The 23,842-nt window shown below is 34.9% G+C and overlaps 1 long non-coding RNA gene across 2 annotated transcripts; it reads right to left on the bottom strand.

The window, feature by feature from the left end:
- Positions 1-6,092: 6,092 nt before the first annotated feature.
- On the bottom strand, positions 6,093-11,502 carry LOC141721275 (uncharacterized). 2 transcript variants are annotated; one of them, XR_012574683.1, is made up of 9 exons: positions 11,233-11,502; positions 11,130-11,168; positions 10,990-11,045; positions 10,083-10,142; positions 9,806-9,880; positions 9,228-9,455; positions 7,409-7,632; positions 7,051-7,140; positions 6,093-6,432 (listed from the first exon to the last, which is right to left on the bottom strand). It is a non-coding gene; the product is annotated as an uncharacterized LOC141721275 (long non-coding RNA). The 2 variants fall into 2 exon arrangements; XR_012574682.1 differs by lacking the exon at positions 9,228-9,455.
- Between the last annotated feature and the right edge of the window lie 12,340 nt (positions 11,503-23,842).

Here is a 23,842-nt window from a genome sequence, read left to right as displayed (position 1 = left end):
TTATGACTTTATTAAATATGAAGAATCTCATTGTGGGTCTGTCCAGTACCATTTACTCTCACATGTACCTATGTATTGACTTTAGTATCCCCATACTTATAACCAATGAGATATGGTTATCTTGTCAAATAACATACTAGTCTATCTATGTATTATTATTGTCCTATATAATAATACTCGACTAGGGACCTTTAAGAATATGATATATTATATAATCTCAAGTTCAAGTCATGTACTTAAACTATACAATTTGTATCATGATTCTAAGGACATTTATTATGCTAACAAAATATCGCAGTAATTAAGGTCATAATAAATACATTTATTGAATGATCAACTGACATAAAGATTTAAAAGAATAATATATTGCCTCTAGGGCACCTACACTAACAATTTCCCACTTGCACTAGAGTCAATCACCCATATATTTAATACCCATGGAACTAGTGTGACCATCGTGCTTCTGCTGCGATAAGCCTTTGGTCAGTGGGTCTGCAATGTTATCATTTGTATGCACTTTACATATGTGTATATCACCCCTTTCATTAATCTCTCGAATAAGGTGAAATCTCCTGAGTATATATTTAGCCCGGGAGTGTGATCTAGGTTCTTTAGCCTATGCAATGGCTCCATTATTATCGCAGTATAGATCAATGGGATCTGCGATCGATGGAACCACTCTCAAATCAGAAATGAACTTTGGAATCCAAACGGCCTCCTTAGCTGCTTCACAAGCTGCAATGTACTCAGCCTCCATTGTAGAATCAGCTACTGTTTCTTGCTTTGAACTCTTCCAGCTTACAGCACCTCCGTTTAGACAAAACATAAAACCAGACTGTGATGCAGTATCATCTCTGTCTGTTTGGAAACTTGCATCGGTGTAACCTTTTACAACGAGTTTCTCTTCTCCTCCATACACCAAGAATGAATCTTTAGTTCTTTTCAAGTACTTAAGAATATTCTTAACTGTCGTCCAGTGACCTTCACCCGGATTAGACTGGTATCTGCTCGTCATGCTCAAAGCATACGAGACATCTGGGCGAGTACATACCATTGCATACATGATAGATCCAATTGCTGAAGCATATAGAACTTTATTCATGTGGTCCTTCTCATCCAATGATTTCGGACACTGGTCCTTAGAGATCGTTATCCCTTGAGACACGGGGACATATCCCCTTTTTACATTTTGCACTCCAAAATGATGCAAAACCTTATCAATGTATGTGCTCTGACTTAGACCGATCATCCTTCTAGATCTTTCTCTGTAGATCCTCATTCCTAGAATGTAGGATGCCTCTCCTAAGTCTTTAATGGAGAAATTGCTCCCTAACTAAGTCTTAGCAGCCTTTAGAGAAGGTATGTCATTTCCCATTAGTAGTATATCATCAACATAAAGTACTATGAATGCCACATAGCTCCCACTAACCTTCTTGTAAACACACGGTTCATCTTCATTTTGAACAAAGCCATACTCTGTGACTATTTCATCAAAATGGATATTCCATCTCCTAGAGGATTGCTTCAATCCATAAATGGATCGACGCAATGTACATACATTGCCAGCATTCCTTGGATCGACAAAACCCTCAGGTTGTGTCATGTACACATCCTCTTCAAGGCTTCCATTAAGGAAGGCTGTTTTGACATCCATTTGCCAGATTTCATAATCATGGAATGCTGCAATGGCAAGTAAAATCCTTATAGACTTGACCATAGCCACTGGTGAGAAAGTTTCATCATAGTCAATACCATGAATTGGTTTGAAACCTTTTGCAACCAACCTAGCTTTATAGGTCTGAACATTTCCATCCATGCCCTTTTTCTTCTTAAAAACCCATTTGCACCCTATGGGTTTTACCCCTTCAGGTGGATCAACCAAAGTCCATACTTGGTTTTCATAAATGGAATCTATCTCGGATTTCATGGCTTCAAGCCATCTCTTAGAGTCTAGACTGTTCATAGCATCTTGGTATGTGAGAGGCTCATCTTCATCTATGAGCATCAAATCACCACACTGAGTCATGAGAAATCCATATCTCTCTGGCTCATGGCGAAATCTACCAGATCTATGAACAACCTGTGTTTGTTGAGCATTATCATTATTCTGCTCTTGTTCCACTTCAGGTTCAATACTATTTTTCGGTTCTCGATCTTCATCGAGATCTATAGTTCTCCCACTATTTCTTTTGGAAACAAAATCTCTTTCCATGAAGACAGCATCTCAAGCAATAAACACATTCTGCTCAGAAGGACTATAAAAATAATACGTCTTTATTTCATTAGGGTATCCTACAAAAATACACTCTTCAGATTTAGGTCCAAGCTTGTCAGATTCTTGACGTTTCACAAACGCCTTACATCCCCAAACTTTCATAAAGTTCATGCCTGACCGTTTCTCCTTCCATATCTCATATGGAGTCTTTTGAACCTTTTTAGTAGGAACACGGTTAAGTGTGAAAGCCGCTGTTTCTAGAGCGTAACCCCAGAAACTAATTGGAAGATCTGCATGACTCATCATCGATCGCACCATGTCCAACAAGGTGCGATTTCTCCTCTCTGAAACTCCATTCCATTGAGGTGTTCTTGGCGGAGTGAGTTGTGATACAATACCACACTCTTTCAAATACTCTCTAAATTCGATGCTTAAGTATTCACCCCCACGATCGGATCTTAAGATCTTAATACTTGCATCTCCGCCAATTTGCTTCTCTACTTCAACCTTGTATTCTTTAAATTTTTCAAAAGAATCGGATTTGTTCTTCATAAGATATACATATCCATATCTACTGAAATCATCAGTAAATGTTATAAAGTAGTAGTAGCCTCCTCTAGCCATTACACGCATTGGGCCACATACATCACTATGTATTAGGTCCAGACGTTTAGTGGCCCTTTGACCCTTACCAGTGAAAGGGGCTTTAGTCATCTTACCAAGCAAACAAGATTCACATTCTTGGTATGATTCAAAATCAAACTTATCCAAGTATCCATCCTTATGTAATTTGGATATGCGTTTCTCATTTATGTGGCCTAGACGACAATGCCAGAGGTATGTTTGATTTCAGTCATTCATTTTAAGTTGTTTGTTTTCTATATTACAGATAGGGTTATCTAAATCAAGAACATATAAACCATTAAATAAACGCGCAACACCATAGGTTAAATCATTCAAAGTAAAAGAGCAACTGTTGTTCTTTATTGTAAACGAAAAACCTTTCTTGTCCAAACAAGAAATAGAAATAATGTTTCTGCGAATCGCAGGCACGTAAAAACAGTCTTCTAGTTCTAAAACAAGCCCAAAGGGCATAGATAAATAATAAGTCCCTACAGCTAAAGAAGCAACTTTTGCTCCATTGCCTACTCTTAGGTCCACTTCTCCCTTAGCCAAAGTTCTACTTCTCTGCAGGCCCTGCACATTTATACAAATGTGAGAAGCACATCCAGTATCAAATACCCAAGATGTAGAAATAGACAAATTGACTTCTATAACATAAATACTTGATCCATAAATCTGAACTGCTTTCTTTTTCTTCAGATCCTCCAAGTAAATTGGATAGTTTCTCTTCCAGTGACCATCTTTCTTACAGTAGTGACATTCACCCTTGGCCACACCACCTTTAGGCTTTAAAGCCTGTTTGGGACTTGACTTTGGCTTGGGTGTAGATACAGATCCAATCTTCTTCTTACCCTTCCATTTGCCCTTCCCTTTGGCCTTACCTTTATTTCCCACCATCAGTATGGGAGTAGGTTAAGCTGTCTTCATGTTGGTCTCATATGTTCTCAACATATGAAACAATTCAGTAGGTGTTTTGTCAAATTTATTCATATTGTAGTTCACAACAAACTGAGTGAATTTGTTGTTCAAAGAATTCATGATTAGGTCAATACCAGTTTCCGGACCAATTGGGGAACCCAAAGTTTCAAGGTACTCAATGTAACCAATCATCTTCAGAACATGTGGGCCAACTGGTTCACTCGCCCCTTGTTTGCAATTAAAAAGTGACTTACTCGTGTTGAACCTTTCTTGATGAGTTTGGCTTGCAAACATGCTTTGTAAGTGCTCATTGATAGTATATGCATCCATATGCACATGTTGTCTTTGAATCTCAGCACTCATAGTTGCCAACATAAGACATGCAACATCATTTGCATTATTCTCATCCCTTGTGCGTGCTGCTCGTTCATCAGCAGTAGCACCCTCAGGAAGGGGGCCTGGAGGAGGAATATCAATGACATGAAGCTTGCGCTCCTGCCTGAGGATAATCCTCAAATTCCTCTGCCAGTCTAGGAAGTTGTTTCCTCCTGTCAGGTTGTCCTTCTCAAGGACTGAACGTACGGATAGTGTGTTTGTGTTGTTTGCCATTACTCAGTATCTACAATAATAAAAGCGCAAAATAAACATTAGATTGTCCGAGTTAAAAATTTTATGTTCATATGATTTTGATATATTCATAATATATCTCCCACTATTTTTTTATCAAATTAATAGCCCTAACTATTAATTCGGAAAGTATATCCCATAAATCTTTCTAGTGAGCCAAGATCCATATTTCGTCATGTTCTAAGTCAACCACTGGTATCCTTAAAACATGATTATTTAGGTAGACAACAGTTGTCAATTATATAATATATAATTCTTGGATAATTTGGTGAACGACAATTGATCTTATCTATCTAATAGATTTTTAACCAAACTCTATGCTTCTAAGTTTATAATAGTTGAATATAACCGTTTATATTCACCTTATTATAATGACTCAGTTAAGTTAGACCCAATTATACAACGTCCGAATATAACCGTTTATATTCATCGCATTTCACCACAATAGATAGGAGTCCCCTGCCACTGACAGCCCTTCCCCTTATCAATCTAGGATTTAATGAGTGTTCATTCATTGGAAAGCATCTGATTAAAACTTAATATTTTTACTTAGGGATTTTTAATTTAGAACGATCATGATCCCATCATAAAGAGATTCCCAATTTTTCCTTGAATAAAATACTTCAAATCAATACTCGTCAATGGTTTGATTTCCAGGTAGTGGAGGAGTCACATCGATCTCGCTTAAAACCCACAGCCTTACAAGTTCTATGAACCCGATGTTGACAAAATCGCCCCATGTCAGAAATAAAGAAAATTCGTATTTTATTCCGTGTTTCATAAACACGAGAATCTCATGATCGTTTGTTAATTTTAAATCTTGAGTCGTTACAGATTTTATCTTGTTTAAAGGCATGGCATGGGTGATGTATCTAATACATACATGCATCATTAATCTAATTAAAACATGCATTTTCTACTCTACACATACTATTTATACGTCATATGAAAAGTGCGTAAAGTAAACGTGCAATAGTTATGGCCCTATCCTATGTGATCTTTTCAGGCTAATGAAAAGATCAAGGTCAATCTATGGTGTAAAAATAACTATTACATATGTCTTCTCTATTACTTCCATTGTCTCCTTGGCCTCCATAGGATGCCTCATCTTTCCCTTGTCCTTGGATGTTACATTAAGAATTATACTAATGAACTTAAAAAAGAACTCGAGTTACATTCGAGATAAAACAACTACAAATAGAAAACGACATGCAAGTCGTATTTATTACAAACCAAAAGAATAAACCATTACAACTAAGGTCTTAAGGCCATAACTATGCACCATGCTCAAGTAACCATTAAAGAACATGATAGATCATATAAAGATGACATACTATTTATCACTTATCATGATCCAATCAAGAATAATAAATAAGTAAAGCATATGTCATAAGCACAGATTAAAAATGAAACCCTAAGCATATGTCATAAGCATATGTCTTGCAGAGTTTTTCATTAGTAGATCTAAAAATGATATCATCAACATATATCACTACTCCATAGATGGTCTGATGTAATGTCTTTCTACTGTTACAATAGGCTAGAAAAGCATTACAATAGACCTATTGTAACAGTAAAGGGCATTGCACTTACTCAATATGGGTCCCACATGTGGGTCCGGGACTCAATATGGGTCCCACATATGGGTTCGGGACTCAATATGGGTCCCACATGTGGATCTAGGACTCAATGTCAAATATAAAATGCATATATAAATATAACTTTTAATTTTAAACATTATAAAAAATATGATCTGTTTAAAAATACCAATCCCATTACAATTTCCAAACCATACTACTAGGTAACAATATGAAGTCCAAAACATACTACTATATAACATCCAAACTACCCCAAACATCAACTCCTACAACCCAGTATATATTACAACTACGACAAAAGTTCTAGAATACAACCAAAGCACATCGACAACCATAAATTTTGATAATGTACAATATGATATCTAAGAAGTTCGCCACGTTGAGTGACACAAGTGTCATTGTCTCCTTGATCACTTGATTTGGATAAAGAACTGTGTGTTTTTAACGTACCTACAAGATGATGACTGTTGATTAAGATAAACATATTCAGAAGCTAGCATTACAGATATGCAACTACCCATTCTAGTAACTAAGCATGTATATGTGATGTCATAAATCAAATAAATTGAATATGATTCAGATTCAAGCTTTCCATTCAAGACCTTGCTTTCTGGCTCATCCTCTACGACTTAGCTACATTCATGTACATCACAATTTTTTTAAAAAAATAAATCGTTGCTCATGCGTTACTAGCATAACTACAATCTTACAGTGATTTATAAGTTACGCCTTGAACAAAAGATTCCAATAAAAAATTAGTCAATTCATATCAAACAATATTATTCTTCGATACATCAGTAAAGCTACCTCATCAGTCATTAATTCATTATAATTATGAGCTGATTGTTCTCTGTGAGATTGACTTGGGTACTCTCCAAGCGGGGATTTTTAATGCCCATTACCCAGCAGACCCTCGAATCTTGGATAAGGGGAACAGTATAAATAGACAAACTTTAACAACCCACCTGAGTAAAATATCTAACGCATTCAACTCAAAAAAGATCATACATTAAAAATCCATATAACATAAGTTAGTCTAATCTATTCTTCAGATTCGAAAAGACGCACCTGGGGGGATAGGCTATGGTGTTATTGTGGTATAGCATTGACACACTACCATAACTTGCTCCACTCAGTATCCCCACAACATCACCAGCACTGCATGAGCACATTGGACATGAAATGAATCCAAATAATTTATAAACACATTACTAAAAGTAATCAATAAACACATTACTATAATACAAATCCTTGAATAAACAAATTTATTAAATGTCAATAAAACTGATACTAATTTATGAAATAAATGTTGGGTTCCGAAGGCATAAAACGCAGCGGATAAACGTAAATAAAACAAAAAATTTCAAAATCCAAAAACAGGATCTATGTATAATTATGGGCAGATTATGTTGATAACGAATCATACCTTTCAAGAGCTTAACTTTCACGAACTCAACGGAGATCCTAGCTATCACGCTTTGTGTCTACCTCTCGGAGAAACACCTCTATGGTATCCACACGAGCACTTTCAAGAACGTCTCACGAACTTGACTATGGAATGGATGTACTAGCCTCCTTCTAGACGATCTGAATTGCCTCTGCCTCTCTTTGCTGCTAGGGTTTTCTCAAAAACGTACAAGCCTCTTTAACCTATCATATCATTATGTATTTATAATGGCTGATTAAAAAAGGCCCATAACAGCAAAGCCCAACCCTAGTAGGTATTGGATTAAATAATAAAAAATGAATTTCTATTATTTAATTAATAACTAAGTCATACTTAATTATTATGGGAAAAAATATTCCTTTTAACTCGAATTTATATTATCTCAATTAAGTCTTACTTAATTATAATAAAATTCAAATAATCATCAATTAATTTAAATCCATAATTTAAATTAACTATTCCATTAAGTGCTCTATTTGTGCGACCCTATAGGCTATTATTTAATTGGCAATACTTTTATTCTCTAATAAAATTATAAACAATGAGCGGTATCTAATAATACATCATTGTTACCCAATTAAACAATAATTAAATCGTGATTACATAAAACCTTTCGTGATTAATGTTTTTCGTGTAATATAATCCCTTTAACCATACATATTATAGATTAAAGAGGCAGGTATTTAGTCATCCTCTTCAACATTTAATCCGGGTTTACTTGATCTATGAGTAGATTATCAAGACAAATCATTATTTGAGCATGGCCATGCTTTTATAATCTCACTCAATCAAGAGGCCAATAATATCTCTCCTAATTATAGGAGGGTTAAATCCTTTATCTATCATTCATATTTCTCGTACGACTCATGATATACCCGATTTCCACTTTTATCATCACCCGATCAAAAGTAACTTTTAATGTAGTCAAAGTATATTAATCCTCGTATAAAAATATAATGATTTCAAGTCAAAGGATCGTTACACCATTATCACTGTGAGTCTTTCTTATGACTTTATTAAACATGAAGAATCTCACTGTGGGTATGTCCAGTACCATGTACTCTCACATGTACCTATGTACCTATGTATTGACTTTAGTATCCACATACTTATAACCTACGAGATGTGGTTATCTTGTCAAACAACATACTAGTCTATCTATGTATTATTATTGTCCTATATAATAATACTCGTCGACTAGGGACCTTTAAGAATATGATATATTATATAATCTCAAGTTCAAGTCATGTACTTAAACTATACAATTTGTATCATGATTCTAAGGACATTTATTATGCTAACAAAATATCACAATAATTAAGGTCATAATAAATACATTTACTGAATGATCAACTGACATAAAGATTTAAAAGAATAATGTATTGCCTCTAGGGCACCTACACTAACAATAAAGTACCTACAGGATTGGAGGTCAGCTTGTTTTTCTTTATTTAAACTCTATTTAGCTTTCTCTGTTTCACTATTTGCTGCATGAATTATGTATTTAGAGGATATGGTATTTGACACTATTCTTTTTCCTCTGTTATTTTTCTTGGAAATAATGTTTGCTGTAAATATTCTTTCATGAAGTTATTTAGCTAAAAAAGGAAAAAAGTTCATAAGTTCAATGTAATGCACAAAGGTTTCTGTTTAAATACTTGTAAGTACATCAGATACCTTTGAGAAAACATATCAAAGCTCTTGAGACATTGAGAAATAATAAATAAAGAGACCTTGAGAAACATCTGAATGGTTTGAATAAGTTAAAGACAAGATAGCAAAAAAAATCAAACTCTACCTGTCTATCTTTCATATGGTACAAAAAAGATCCCCTATACGTATTATGATCTAAAGGCCAACCCATTATATGAAGCACAGAACCAGGTTTATGCTTGCTCTCATCAATTTCCCATATGTGGGCAGGTAAAGAGTTGAAGAATAAGATAAAATTTGTATAAAATAAGAACATAAACTAGAGAAATCTACAACAAAGGTTCTTCCTTTACAAGCAGTGAAATGATGCTTCCTGCAACTTGCTCAAAACAAACAATATTAATGTAAGTCAAAACACATAAACAAATGTATGAGACAAACCTATTAATGTTTTAAATGTGAATTCAGGCTTAAGTTGGCAACTTAATATATATAGTATAGGAGAGGTTTTCTAGTTATACTAGGCTTAATGATGCTGCCTTTATAATTCATAAAATATAACATAGGGCAGTATGATTTCTGTAACAAAAAAGAATGTGTCTACCGGGTAAATGTAGACGGTTTTAATTTTAAAAAGGAAATTATCTATGAGGTAAATGTAGACAGTTTTAACTTAAAAAATATAAGAATATAACAAATCATCAAGAAATGATGTATTTTTACCTCTTTAATTCCCAGGGCATAAGTTTGATGGTGTGCCTATCCTTTTTCTCTCATGTTGTACTTGCTAATTATTTTCTTCACATAAGAAAAAGAACAAGTAAATCACAAAATTAGCCTAGTAGAAAAGTGTTTCGTGTAAGTTCTGAAATTAACATATTTGACATAGGTGTACATCCAAGAACATATATAAAGTTCTTAAAATAGGCAAGTGAAGATGCGGATTAATTTTTTATCTTTTAAGTGATGGATATAATTGAGTAAATATGATAAAACTTACAGCTGCTAGCCGGCATTCAACAACTCAATTATTGTAATTCGTAGCAACTGCGACTGCCTTCTGTGAAAAAAAATTTAACAGTTAGCATTATCTTAGACACTCAGGACTCTGCTATTGAAACTGGTAGATAAAATGGCCAGTAATGTGAACAGGAATACACCTAATGTCAACAGATTCAAAAAGATAGTGCACGTTGGAGAATACTTTGGGTTGACAATAAAGATATAGCATCCCACCCGTAAGGGCAACATTGATAAATGCATACAAATTTGATTGTAAAATAACAAAATTTTAAGACTGCAAATAAAAATTCAATTTAAGACGGGAAAATGAAAACTTTAAAAAAAACAATTTTGGCTTGTGGCATTAATTTTGCATAAAACTTGCTTTTGTTAAAAGAATTTTGTGTTAGCATGGTGCCAGATCTTACATGTACTGCTGTACACATCCATAAACAACTTGTTTTTAATATTATCCTGGTCTTTCTATGGCCCTGATAAACTAGTCACAACCAATGTACAAATTGAGTAGTCAAATTATGGTCAATTGCTATCCTTGTAATAATTATAATTAAGATCACTTGTGAAATGCTTGTTTTCACTTTCTCCATTATATCCAATACTTCTGAGTAAGTTTACTGCATCTATTGACACACCTGAGTAGTAGTAGAGATTTTCGTAGCATACATTCAATTAAACAGAGAGAAAGCATCAATTGAGAACCCTAAATTAAAAACTCAGCCCCCTCATTTCATTAGTAAAAAGAACTTTAAATCTAACCCGCTAGTATAGAAGCCAAATAATCGAAAATACATCCAAATAATTAAATAACACATAACAAGTATACATGCATATACATCACCACACCCATAAAATCAAACAAATATAGAAAGTAAAAGAGAAAATACCTTAATTACAAAAAAACCTCAATTGCTTTAAACCGCAATAGCTTAGACCCAATCGCCTGAAATAGAAATAAAAAGAGCTTAGATCCAAAAGTTTATTGAATCTAAAAGAGTTAAAAGCCCCATTTAATATGTGTAATTACCTTAATCACAAAAGCCCCAATTTATGAAACCTTATTTTCCTGCAAATTGAGAAAATTAGTAACCCTAATTGGAGAAAATGTGTGTGTTTGTGTATACAAATACCTTTCGTTCTTCAATTCGGAGCTTTGTTTTTCTTCCGGAGATTAATTAGAAACCCTAATCGGAGAGAGTGTGTTTGAAGAGAGAGGGTTTGAGAGAAAGTGCATTAAAAAGAAAGGGTTTGAGAGAGAGTTTGCATAGAGGGTCAATCTATTCTTCAATTAAGAGAGTATTGAGAGAGATAACTGAGTAGTGAGAGAGAGACGACTGAGTGGTGAGAGAGAGGACTGAGTTGGGGTGTTGGAGTCCGGTGTTTGAGGTACACCTGTGTATATCTGCCTTTTCATTTTCTTTTTTACTTTTTAATCTTGATTTATAAATTTTTATATATATTAAAAATTCAATATTTTATTTAAATATAATATGATTTGTTTTTTTTAAAATATTATACATTTTAAAATTTTCATAATATTACATATGACATTCTGTAGTCATAAATAATATAGATTATAATTCTAATTTTAAGAAAATATAACCATTTTATTAATTTTAAAAATAATAAAGTAGCTATTATAACAGCAGGTGCTGGTGTTACAGGTTATGCAACACTGTCACTCCAATGCAACACTAACTTTACAGATATTATAACACCAAATCAGTAATGTTACAATAGCACAAAAATTTCTTAGCTACTGCAACGTAATGCTTGTAACACTTTTCAAAAAGCATTGCATCAGGCCACTTATGGCGTAGTGTATCTGTACTAATAACAAGTCATTACCATGGTATTTATATAACAAGGTTTTGTCAATTGTACCTCTTATGAAACCACTTTCTAACAGAAATAGAGCAAGTGTTTCATACCATGCCCTTGGTGTGACGCCCTCCAAACCCAGGGTCTAGATTTGGGGGTCACTAACCAATAAATCATAATAAAATAATCACAATGGAATAATATAATAAATATAACCCCTTGCATGCAACTGGATCGATCACAGGTTATAGTATGAAACAGACACTAAAACAAACCAACTGTTATTACAAACCATAAGTCTAATTAGTTTTACAACTTATTCAGATTTTATTACAAACCTCTATACTATTCAAGCGTCCCAAAACAGTCTACCTGGAAAACACAACAAACTATCTACAAGCACTCGACTTCTGATCAAACCTGGAACTCAAGCCTGTTCTGGCTTAGCTGAAAGATTAGAATAATAAACAAGTATGAGCGAAGAAATGCTCAACAAGTGGTATGAAATTTATAAATGAACAACAATAACAATATCAGAGTAAAATCAAATGCTGATATAAACTTTAAAGTTAAAGCGACAGTTTAATAAAACACAATTATGCACTATGCTGTTCCTGATGATCAGTCATGAAACAGCACCGGTATTCTGCAACCATACCGTAAATACAGGTAACGATATCCTGCAGCCATACCGTACCTATTCGATATCCATGAAAAAGGCATATACTCGCCTAACAAGATATTACACTTTCGTATAATAGCTCACGCTGGACCGGTGCCTCGGCCTCTTACGCTAACCAATAACCATTTCACAAAACAATTTTTGATTAAAGGAGTCATATCAATAACATCCTTATCCATTCAATTCCCCATTTCACATAGTCTGGAGTTATCTCAATAATTGATGGCGAAATAACTAGAACAATTAGTTATTCGCTAATCTCAACTCGAAGTTTCACTGTATAGAGTATATCTGGATAGTATAGTTATTCACTATCTATCAGATCAAAAGATTGGTTCTAGCAGAATGATTGCTAGAATAAAAGAATATCAATAAGCATAGGAGTATTAGTATTCGATGCGCTATTAGAGTATTTATAAACAATTCTCATATTTTGAATATGTAATAGAATAAGCTATTCTAAATATATAATAGGGGAGAATAATTGCATAGTAAGATTCAAAATAAATATCACTTGAACAATAAGTGATGATAGGGATACTTTCCTGGTATGCTTGATAACTTCTTACTATTACTCTGGCTTATAGCTGCTGGTTACTATCTCCGTCTAACACTTGACCGCACTCCTTGCTACCCGATTCTATAAACAAAAGGACTATCTTAATTGACAGAATCAAACTCAATCGACGTAACTATACGTTTTGACATCTACCCGATCGTTTATAACTAATTATGGCATTTTAAAACTGTAAATAGATAGCATGCATATCACAAAGCACGTAATCATGGTATTTGTATAGCACATAATCACATATTATATCTAACACATAGATCAGATAGTCAACAGATAGGTTTTAGAACGCTCAGAACTGAAATTGGGTTAATAACGGTGTTTATCGATTAAATACCGACTCAGACAGATACTCAAATCAAATGACATTGCAATACAAAATAAATTAGGTCTCAAAAGTTTTTTATTGAAAGCGTAATATTTTTCTGAGTCTGTACGCGTTCGTTTTGTATTAAACGGACGGACGGTTAAATTATTATGAATAAAATAAGAATTAAGTAGAATTAAATCAATTAATAATAATATTAATTGAATTTTAAATACCAAAATATAATTTTTAAAAGTCAAAAAAATAATTTTTAGGAATTATTTAAATTAATTATAAATAATTTATATTTATTTAACTATTTATAAATAAAATTAATTGATTAAATGAATTAATCAATTAATAAAACTCATAAATAATTAACTAAAAATAAATTATAAATAATTAAATCAAATTGAGTTTTGAAAATAATAAAATAAAATAATTTAAGGAATTTAAAATAATTAAGAAAATGATTTTTAGAATTTAGAAATATAAATAAATGATTTTTAAAAATAAAATAAATGATTTTTGAAAATAGGAAAAGGATTTTTGAAATATTTTTAAAATTAAAAACTGGGAAACAAAATTGGGGATTGGGGTTAGGGTTTTTGTGGATCAACAACGGGTCAGGGAATGGGTTGGAACCGGGTCGTCCCGTGTTAATGAAGAACACGAAGAACAACCGAAAAATTCTGCAGAATCCGGCGACCTGCAAATTTTCCGGCTGGCTTTCGGCGAAACAACAACACTCCCGGCAGACCCCCCATTTTTCTTCATTAACACCCCAATCAATTCCTTACATCTCCAGTAACATGACTACTGCTATAACAACAACAATCAACTACTACTTCGACTTTTCCGACAAAATTCAAGCCAAAAACCGGCGAGCAAGAACACCAAATCCGGCAACCCAATCGAAAAACTCCGATTTCGACCAAATCGTACCCAAAAACAATGCCACAAGCATCAAAACAAAGCTATGATTATTTGCAAACTAACCATATCATGAAACACTATCTCAGATTCAAGAACAATTAGAAAAATCGATTTAAAATTCATATCAAAACCCAAACTCGGTTATAACTATATCTTAATCAAAATTAATGAAATTATATACCAAATCGATCCTTAGGATCCCAGAAATATTAATCAGTTAACAAAAACATCAAACAATCACTTAAAATTCAAAAGCGAATTCTCAAGAACAAGAATACCCAAAATTCGATTTTGCAATATACTTCACCTCGATTCGTGATTTTGATACCACTGGAACGGGCTCGTTACGGGGATCAAATTGATATGCAGAGCATTTGATATGGTTTCCAGAATCAATCAAAAACCGTGATTGAAGTTGCGGAAGAAGATTTCACCCCCAAGAACTTGTTCTTGGTTTTTATAAATTTTCTGAATTTTAATAAAATAAAAATGAATAAATAAAATCAGTTTCAGCTATTTATATTTACAGAAATTATATTCCCAAAATAAAATAAGGGTGTTTTTATCTCCATAATTAAAATAATAAGGCCCCAAAATAATAATTACGGGGAATAATTTTAAAAGTGATAAATATTAAATTTATATCAAAATTTCCCAAAAATGGTGAATAATTCAAAAATGCAAAAATACTGGGTATTTCAAATACGAAAATTTTTATAAAAATAAAAACACATATTTTGTGGGGTTTGACGTCCCGGTGGGTCCCGGTCCGCTGATTTTTGAAAAACAAAACGATACTGAAATTAACAGAAAAACCCAAATACGCATAAAATACATTCAAATACACATAAACGAGATAAAACAGGTACCTTGATAAAGACATAATTAAATATTAGTCCAAATTACAGATCGATTCATATAATTGCAGTTTTAACACATATTAATCAGTCAAAAAATTTTCTGGCCCGCCCGGAAACACATGTAACAGCTATAACATCTAATATCATGGCAATAATCACCTTAAATTTATAAAACACATAATGTTTATTCATTTGACATATAATATTCACATAATTTTCCCGGATATTACATCCTTTCCCCTTAACAGGATTCTGTCCTCAGAATCAGCCTAAGAAAACAAGTGAGGATACTTGAATCGCATTTCGCTTTCCAACTCCTAGGTCGACTCCTCAACCTTAGGATTCATCCACAAGACTCGCACTAAAGACACAGACTTATTCCTAAGCACGCTTTTTTTCTTATCTAAAATCTGCACTGGTTGCTCTACAAAAGACAAATCTGGCTGAATCTCGATTGGCTCGTATTCTATCACATGATTCGAATCAGGCAGATAACGCTTCAACATTGACACATTGAACACATTGTGGATATGCTGAATGTGAGGTGGTAACGCTAACTCGTAAGCTACCTTTCCCACACGCCTCAAAATCTCAAAAGGGACAACATAACGCGGACTTAACTTTCCTTTCTTTCCAAATCTGGATAAACCTTTCCAAGGTGAAACCTTCAATAGCACTGCTTCACCAACTTTAAATTCCATATCTTTCCTGGCAGTATCAGCATATTTGCGTTGACGATCTTGAGCTGCCACTAATCTTTTTCGAATGAGTTCTACTTTCTCCTTTGTCTGCTAGATCAATTCTGGCCCCAAAATCTTCCTCTCACCAACCTTATCCTAACATATTGGAGATCTGCATCTTCTCTCGTATAAGGCTTCATAAGGCGACATTCCAAAACTGGCATGATAACTGTTGTTGTAAGAGAATTCAATCAATGGCAAATGTTCATCCCAACTTCCTTCAAAATCTAGCGCACATACCCTTAGCATGTCTTCAATAGTTTGAATCGTTCTTTCACTTTGACCATCTGTCTGCAGATGATACGCGGTACTCATATTCAGCTTCGTTCCGAGACAATCTTGAAAACTTCTCCAAAATCTTAAATTAAATCGAGGATCTCTATCTGAAACTATGGATACTGGAACTCCATGTCGAACCACAATTTCTTTCAGATATAACCGAACCAATTTATCCAATGAGAATCTCTCGTTGATAGGAAGAAAATGCGCTGACTTTGTCAATCTGTCAATTATAACCCAAATAACGTCATGATTTTCCTTGGTCCTTTATAATCCAACTACAAAATCCATTGCAATATGCTCCCACTTCCATTCTGGAATGTCCAATGGTTGTATCAGTCCATTGGGCCTTTGATGTTCTGCTTTGACTCGCTGGAAAGTGTAACACTTACTCACCCATTCCGCAATCTCCTTCTTCATGCTTGGCCACCAAAAATTTTCTCTTAAGTCTCTGTACATCTTTGTACTTCCGGGATGAATTGAATATCTGGAGTTGTGAGTGTCTCGAAGAATTTTATCTTTTAGCTCGACTACGTTGGGTATCCATATTCTGGAAGAAAATCTCAAGATTCCTTTATCATCCTTTTGATCCCTAACTCTTCTCCTGTCAAACTATCTCGTTCATGGCTCATGACTTCATCCTGACATCTTTTTATCTTCTCTAACAGTTCTGGTTGAAAAGACATTGCACACAACACATCTGTAGACGTACTTGGGGTACTGACCTCTATTTCAAGCTTCTCAAATTCCTTGATCAATTCCTCAGATGAAGTGATCATGCTTAACATTTCTTTCCTGCTCAGCGCGTCGGCCACCACATTTGCTTTACCTGGATGATAGTTGATGGTACAGTCGTAGTCCTTGATCAATTCGAGCCATCTTCTCTGTCTCATGTTTAATTCCTTCTGGGTAAAGATATATCTCAAACTTTTGTGGTCCGTGTAGATCTCGCACTTTTCCCCATACAGATAATGCCTTCATATCTTCAATGCAAACACTATAGCTGCCAATTCCAAATCATGAGTTGGATACTTCTCTTCATATGGTTTCAACTGTCTTGAAGCGTAGGTTATCACCTTGTCATGCTGCATTAAAACATATCCCAATCCTTTGTATGACGAGTCACTATAGATTACAAAATTTCCTTGATCATCTGGTAAGACTAGTACTGGTGAAGATACTAATTTATTCTTTAATTCTTGGAAACTCTCATCGCACTTCTCATCCCATTTGAACTTCTGGTTCTTTCTGGTGAGCTTTGTCAGAGGCATAGCTATCTTTGCAAAACCTTGCACGAATCTTCGGTAGTAACCTGCCAATCCCATTAAACTTCTTACTTTTGTTGGTGTTTTTAGTCTTTCCCAGTTGATTATGGCTTCAATCTTTGCCGGATCAACTTCCATTCCTTTATTGCTAATCACGTGCCCAAGAAATCATACTTCTTTTAACCAAAATTCACACTTGGAAAATTTTGCGTACAATTTCTCCTATCGTAGTGTCTCTAACACTATCCTCAAATGCTCTGCATGCTCTTCTTCCATCTTGGAATAGATCAAAATGTCGTCTATGAACACGATCATGAATTTATCTAAATACTTCTTGAATACTCGATTCATTAGATCCATGAAAGCTTCTGGTGCGTTGGTTAATCCAAATACCATTATTAAAAACTCATAATGTCCATATCTGGTTCTGAATGCTGTATTCGGAATGTCTTCTGGCTTGATCTTCAGTTGATGATATCCGGATCTTAAATCAATCTTAGAAAACCATACAACGCCTTTCAGTTGGTCAAATAAATCATCGATCCTCGGTAACAGGTACTTGTTCTTGATGGTCAGCTTATTCAGTTCTCGATAATCAATACATAGCCGCATACTCCCGTCTCTCTTATTGACGAACAAAACTGGTGCGCCCACGGGGATACACTGAGTCTTATCACTCCTTTCCCCAAAAGATCTTGCAACTGAGTTGCCAATTTTTTCATCTCTACTGGTGCCATCCGATACGGAGCTTTAGAAACTGGTTCCGTTCCGGGTGCTAGATCAATCGCAAACTCAATTTCTCTATCGGGAGGTAATCCTGGAAGATCGTCTGGAAAGACATCTGGAAATTCATTGACAACTGGAATTGCTTCTGGTGCTGGCACTTCTTTGCTGGTGTCTATCATATAGGCCAAATACGCCTCGCAATTCTAACGCAATAATTCTTCACTTGAGCTATCGTTTAGAACTTATTTTCCTGCTTATTCCCTCGAAATATCACCTTCATCTTGCTATTCCATGTCTGAAGTTTCACTTTTCTATTATTACAATCAATCTGAGCGTTATTTTCTGACAACCAATCCATCCCTAAGATTGTAGGATTTTATACATCACAGAAGCATGGTAAAACATTTTCTTGATATAAAATCCATATAAAAGCATACAAATCGTGAATAAATCGAGAGATCGATTACTAACCTTTAATAGCGATCCAAGAACGATGAACGGAGATCCCTAGCAGATGCTCCTCAATTGTGAAGCACTCCACCGGTATCCACCAAGGGATCAAAATAATGGAGGGAGGAAGAGGTTGAGAGAATTAGTTGCCTCCCTTTCTTTTCTACTTTAGAATTAGGTTTTTTTTTGGGTTGAGGAAAATAGGGTTTATAATAGTATATTTATAGGCAAAAATTTCAGCTGAAAATTTTCCCATAAAATATTATTATTATTAACCCTTTAATTGATTATTCTTATTAACCAATTAACTAATAATTAAAACACCTTTTAATCATTAATCCTTTTTCTAAACACTTTAGAAAAAATAATTCTCTCACTTGATTTAATTTCTAAAATTAAATTCTTAATTAATAATATTAAGAACTTTTCTTAATTGATTTATAATTAATTAAATCTCATTTAATCAATTATTAAATTTGCTAATAAATTATTTCTTTCACAAATAAATAATTACCAACCATTATTAATTAATTCCTCCACCATTAAATCATTCTCTTTTATGGTGTGACCCTGTAGGTTCAATATTAAGCCGGTAGTAGAAATAAATAATAATAAAACTAGTTTATCATTATTTATATAAATTCTCTAATTCATTAAATATGATTAATTAATAAATTAATCATATTTATTCTACATCGTAAGGGATACTTCTCAGCATATCGCGACTATCCGGATAATACGAATTCACTGCTTAGAATACCAAGAACTCGTGTCAAGCCTATCTTATTTAATCATATGCTTTCCCATTCACTATGCTTATTTCTAATTAATGTGTATTAGAAACTCCTTTTGAATTTCATTCACTCTGGCCAGAGATTCCTGAACTAGCATAAGTGGATCAGCATTGAACATTCTCTTCCTTTCACTGGAAGGGGTAGATCCTTTATTGATCATACACTATCTTCATGTACAAATTCCTACACCCAGTAGAGCCCTTATTATTGTCCCTAAAGACTAAGAACTAAACCAAAGTATAGTTCAGTGTACACAAGATGATTATGATGACCTCAAGTCTAAGGATACTTGTACAACTATCACTATGTGAACATCTGCTGACACGTCATGTTCAGTGAACTTATTCTATAATAAGCACCTACATACTAGCTATAGTGTCACCACACAAATGTCTATGAGAACAGACATCCTTCATAATGAAGCAAGCATAGTATGTACCGATCTTTGCGGATTACTAATTACCAGTTAGTAATCCTACGACCAGGAACTATTTAAGTTCAGAGTTATCATCTTTTAGGTCTCATTATTATGATCTCATCATAATCCATAAAAAGCTTTACTCTAAACTATGGTATATCTTATTTAAACACTTAAATAGATAAAGCCCGCAATAAAACCAAAACAAGTCTTTTATTAATATCAATGAAATCAAAACAGATTACATAAAAGTTATTCCTAAATCATCATACGTGATTGGACTTAGGACACATCTCTTTCAATCTCCCACTTGTACTAAAGCCAATCACTCTGGTATCTAATACCCATCTTATCTTTATGAGGATCAAAGTGACTTTGAGAAAGTGGCTTTGTTAAAGGGTCTGCTATGTTGTTATGTGTGTCAACTCTCTTGATGTTGACATCTCCTCTTTCAACAATCTCCCTTATCAGATGAAAGCGCCGCAGGACATGCTTGGAATTCTTATGAGATCTTGGTTCCTTAGCTTGTGCTATTGCTGCGTTGTTATCACAATACAACACAATAGGCTCCTCAATGCTAGGAACAACTCCCAACTCAGAAATAAATTTCCTCATCCAAACGGCTTCTTTTGCAGCCTCACTTGCAACTATATATTCTGCTTCCGCTATGGAGTCAGCCGTTGTAGACTGTTTGGAACTCTTCCAACTAATCGCACCACCATTCAGAGTAAACACGTACCCTGACATGGATTTGCTATCATCACTTTCTGATTGAAAACTAGAGTCAGTATAACCCTCTATTTTCAACTCAGATTCACCACCAAAAATAAGAAAAATATCCTTAGTCCTTCGCAAGTACTTAAGGATGTTCTTCACTGCTTTCCAGTGGTCTTCACCTGGATCGGACTGATATTTACTCATCACACTAATTGAATAAGCAACATCAGGCCTAGTACATAACATCGCGTACATGATAGATCCTATTGCTGAAGCATAAGGAATCTTACTCATATGATCTCTTTCCTCAGGTGTCTTAGGAGACATTTTTTCGGAAAGGGACACTCCATGGCTCATCGGTATGAGACCTCTTTTGGAGTTTTCCATACTAAACCTTTTAAGCACTTTCTGGATGTATGTACCATGGGTAAGACCTATCATTCTTCTAGATCTATCTCTATAGATCTTCATACCGAGAATGTAGGATGCTTCTCCCAAGTCCTTCATAGTGAAGTTCTTCGATAGCCACACTTTGACTGATTGAAGCATCGGTATATCATTTCCTATAAGAAGTATGTCATCCACATATAATACAAGAAATGTCACCGCACTCCCACTAACCTTCTTGTAGACACATGGTTCATCTATGTTTTTGATAAAACCAAAATCTTTGATTGTCTCATCAAAACAGATGTTCCATCTACGAGAAGCTTGCTTTAAACCATATATGGTTCGCAGCAGCTTACACACTAGGTGTTCATTTCCCTTGGAAAGAAAACCCTCTAGTTGTGTCATATACAGTTCCTATTCAAGTTTCCCATTGAGGAAGGCCATTTTCACGTCCATTTGCCAGATCTCATAGTCGTAGTAAGCAGCAATCGCAAGCAAAATCCGAATTGATTTTAACAGGGCTACAGGTGAAAAAGTTCCATCAAAGACAATCCCTTGCCTTTGTTTGAATCCTTTTGCCACGAGCCTGGCCTTATAGGTCTCCACCTGGCCATCTGCTCCAATCTTTCTTTTGTATACCCATTTGCACTCAATAGGCTTCACACCCTCAGGTGCTTCAACCAAAGTCCATACTTGGTTGGTATACATAGATTCCATTTCGGATTTCATGGCATTTTGCCATTTCTCTGAATTAACACTACTCATAGCCTCATTATAGGTCATAGGGTCGTCATCATCAATGATTGACAACTCATTGTCATTCATAATGACAAGGCCATAATACCTCTCAGGTTGGTGAGACACTCTCCCTGTCCTACGAATGGGCTGTTCCACAGAAGTTTGTTCAGTCTGAATAGGTGTTTCCACTTGAACCGTAGTAGTTTATGCTTCTTGAACTTCATCAAGTTCAGTTTTGCTCCCACTGTTTCCTTCAAGGATAAACTGCTTTTCCAAGAAGGCAGCATGTCTGGAGATAAACTCCCTATGATCGGTGTAAAAGTAATACCCTAAAGTCTCTTTAGGATATCAAACAAAATTACATTTTACGGATCGAGATTCCAGCTTATCTGGGTCAACTTTCTTGACATAAGCTGGACATCCCCAAATCTTAACGTGTTTAAGACTCGGTTTCCTTTCTTTCCATATCTCATATGGAGTTTGAGGAACAGATTTGGAAGGCACCTTATTCAGTAAACATGATGAAGTTTCCAATGCATAACCCCATAGGAATACTGGAAGATTCGCATATCTCATCATGGACCGAACCATGTCTAACAAAGTTCGATTTCTCCTTTTTGATACCCCATTCAACTGTGGAGTATATGGAGGAGTCCACTGGGAGACTATACCATGTTCTTTGAGATAAGCTAGAAACTCTCCATTCAAGTATTCACAACCTCGATCTGATCGAAGAGTTATAATACTATGTTTGCTTTGTTTCTCCACTTCATACTTATATTCTTTGAACTTTTCAAAGGCTTCAGACTTGTGTTTCATCAAATACACATATCCGAATCTAGATCGATCATCTATGAAAGTAATGAAGTATGAAAACCCACCCATGGCTTGCATAGACATTGGTCCACATACATCTGTGTGTACCAATCCTAGCAAATCTGCAGCCCTCTCTCCATGTCCACTAAATAGAGATTTGGTCATTTTACCCAATATACAAGACTAGCATGTAGGATATGATTCAAAATCATAGGGGTCAAGTAACCCTTCCTTATGCAATGTCCTCAGTCTATTTTCACTAATATGACCAAGTCTGCAGTGCCACAAGAAAGTGAGATTTTTATCATCCCTTTTTCTTTTATTAGTATGTTCAATTTGTAGTAAATTATGCTCTACATCACATACATACAGACCATTATTTAGAATACCACTTCCATAAAGAACATTATCTCTAAGAATTGAACATTTATTATTCTGAATAACAAACGAAAATCCAGCCAAGTCTAACATGGGAATAGAAATTATATTCCTCACAATCGAGGGAACAAAATAACAATTATTTAAAACAATAGTCTTGCCCGTAGGCATATGTAAATGAAATAATCCTACAGCTTCAGCAGCAACTCTTGCTTCATTTCCCATCCGTAGAATCACCTCCTCTTCTTCAAGAGTCCTACTTCTCATTAGTCCCTGCAACGAATTGCAAATATGAGAACCACGGGCGGTATCTAATACCCAAGTAGAAATTTTATTTAATGACATATTCAATTCAATCATGAACATACCTGAAACAGAAGCGGTAGTCTCACTACCCTTCTTCTTCTTCAATTCTGCAAGGTAAACCTTGCAGTTCCTCTTCCAGTGCCCCACCTTGTTACAGTGAAAGCAAACAACTTTGCTCTTGGGGTCTTCAGCTTTTGGTGGAACCGGCTTTTTCTCACCTACTTTCTTCTTCTTGGAAGGGTTCTTCTTCCTTTTCTTAGGATTGGAACCTTCACCAATTAGAAGAACAGAACTCTTCTTAGGGGGAAAATTCGATTCCACGATCTTCAACATGTTGTGGAGTTCAGGCAGGCAGACATCCAGCTTATTCATGTGAAAGTTCACAACAAACTGCGAGAATGAACCCGGAAGTGATTGCAAGACCAAGTCTTGGTTCAGCTCCCCATCCATGGCAAAACCAAGTTGTCCAAGATGTTCAATCAAATTGATCATCTTAAGTACATGGTCATTCACAGATGATCTCTCTGACATCCTATAACCTAATAG

The sequence above is a fragment of the Apium graveolens genome, chromosome 4 (genome assembly GCF_009905375.1).
Source record: "Apium graveolens cultivar Ventura chromosome 4, ASM990537v1, whole genome shotgun sequence".
Taxonomy (NCBI): Eukaryota; Viridiplantae; Streptophyta; class Magnoliopsida; order Apiales; family Apiaceae; genus Apium; species Apium graveolens.
This window is presented reverse-complemented; position numbering and strand designations above follow the sequence as displayed.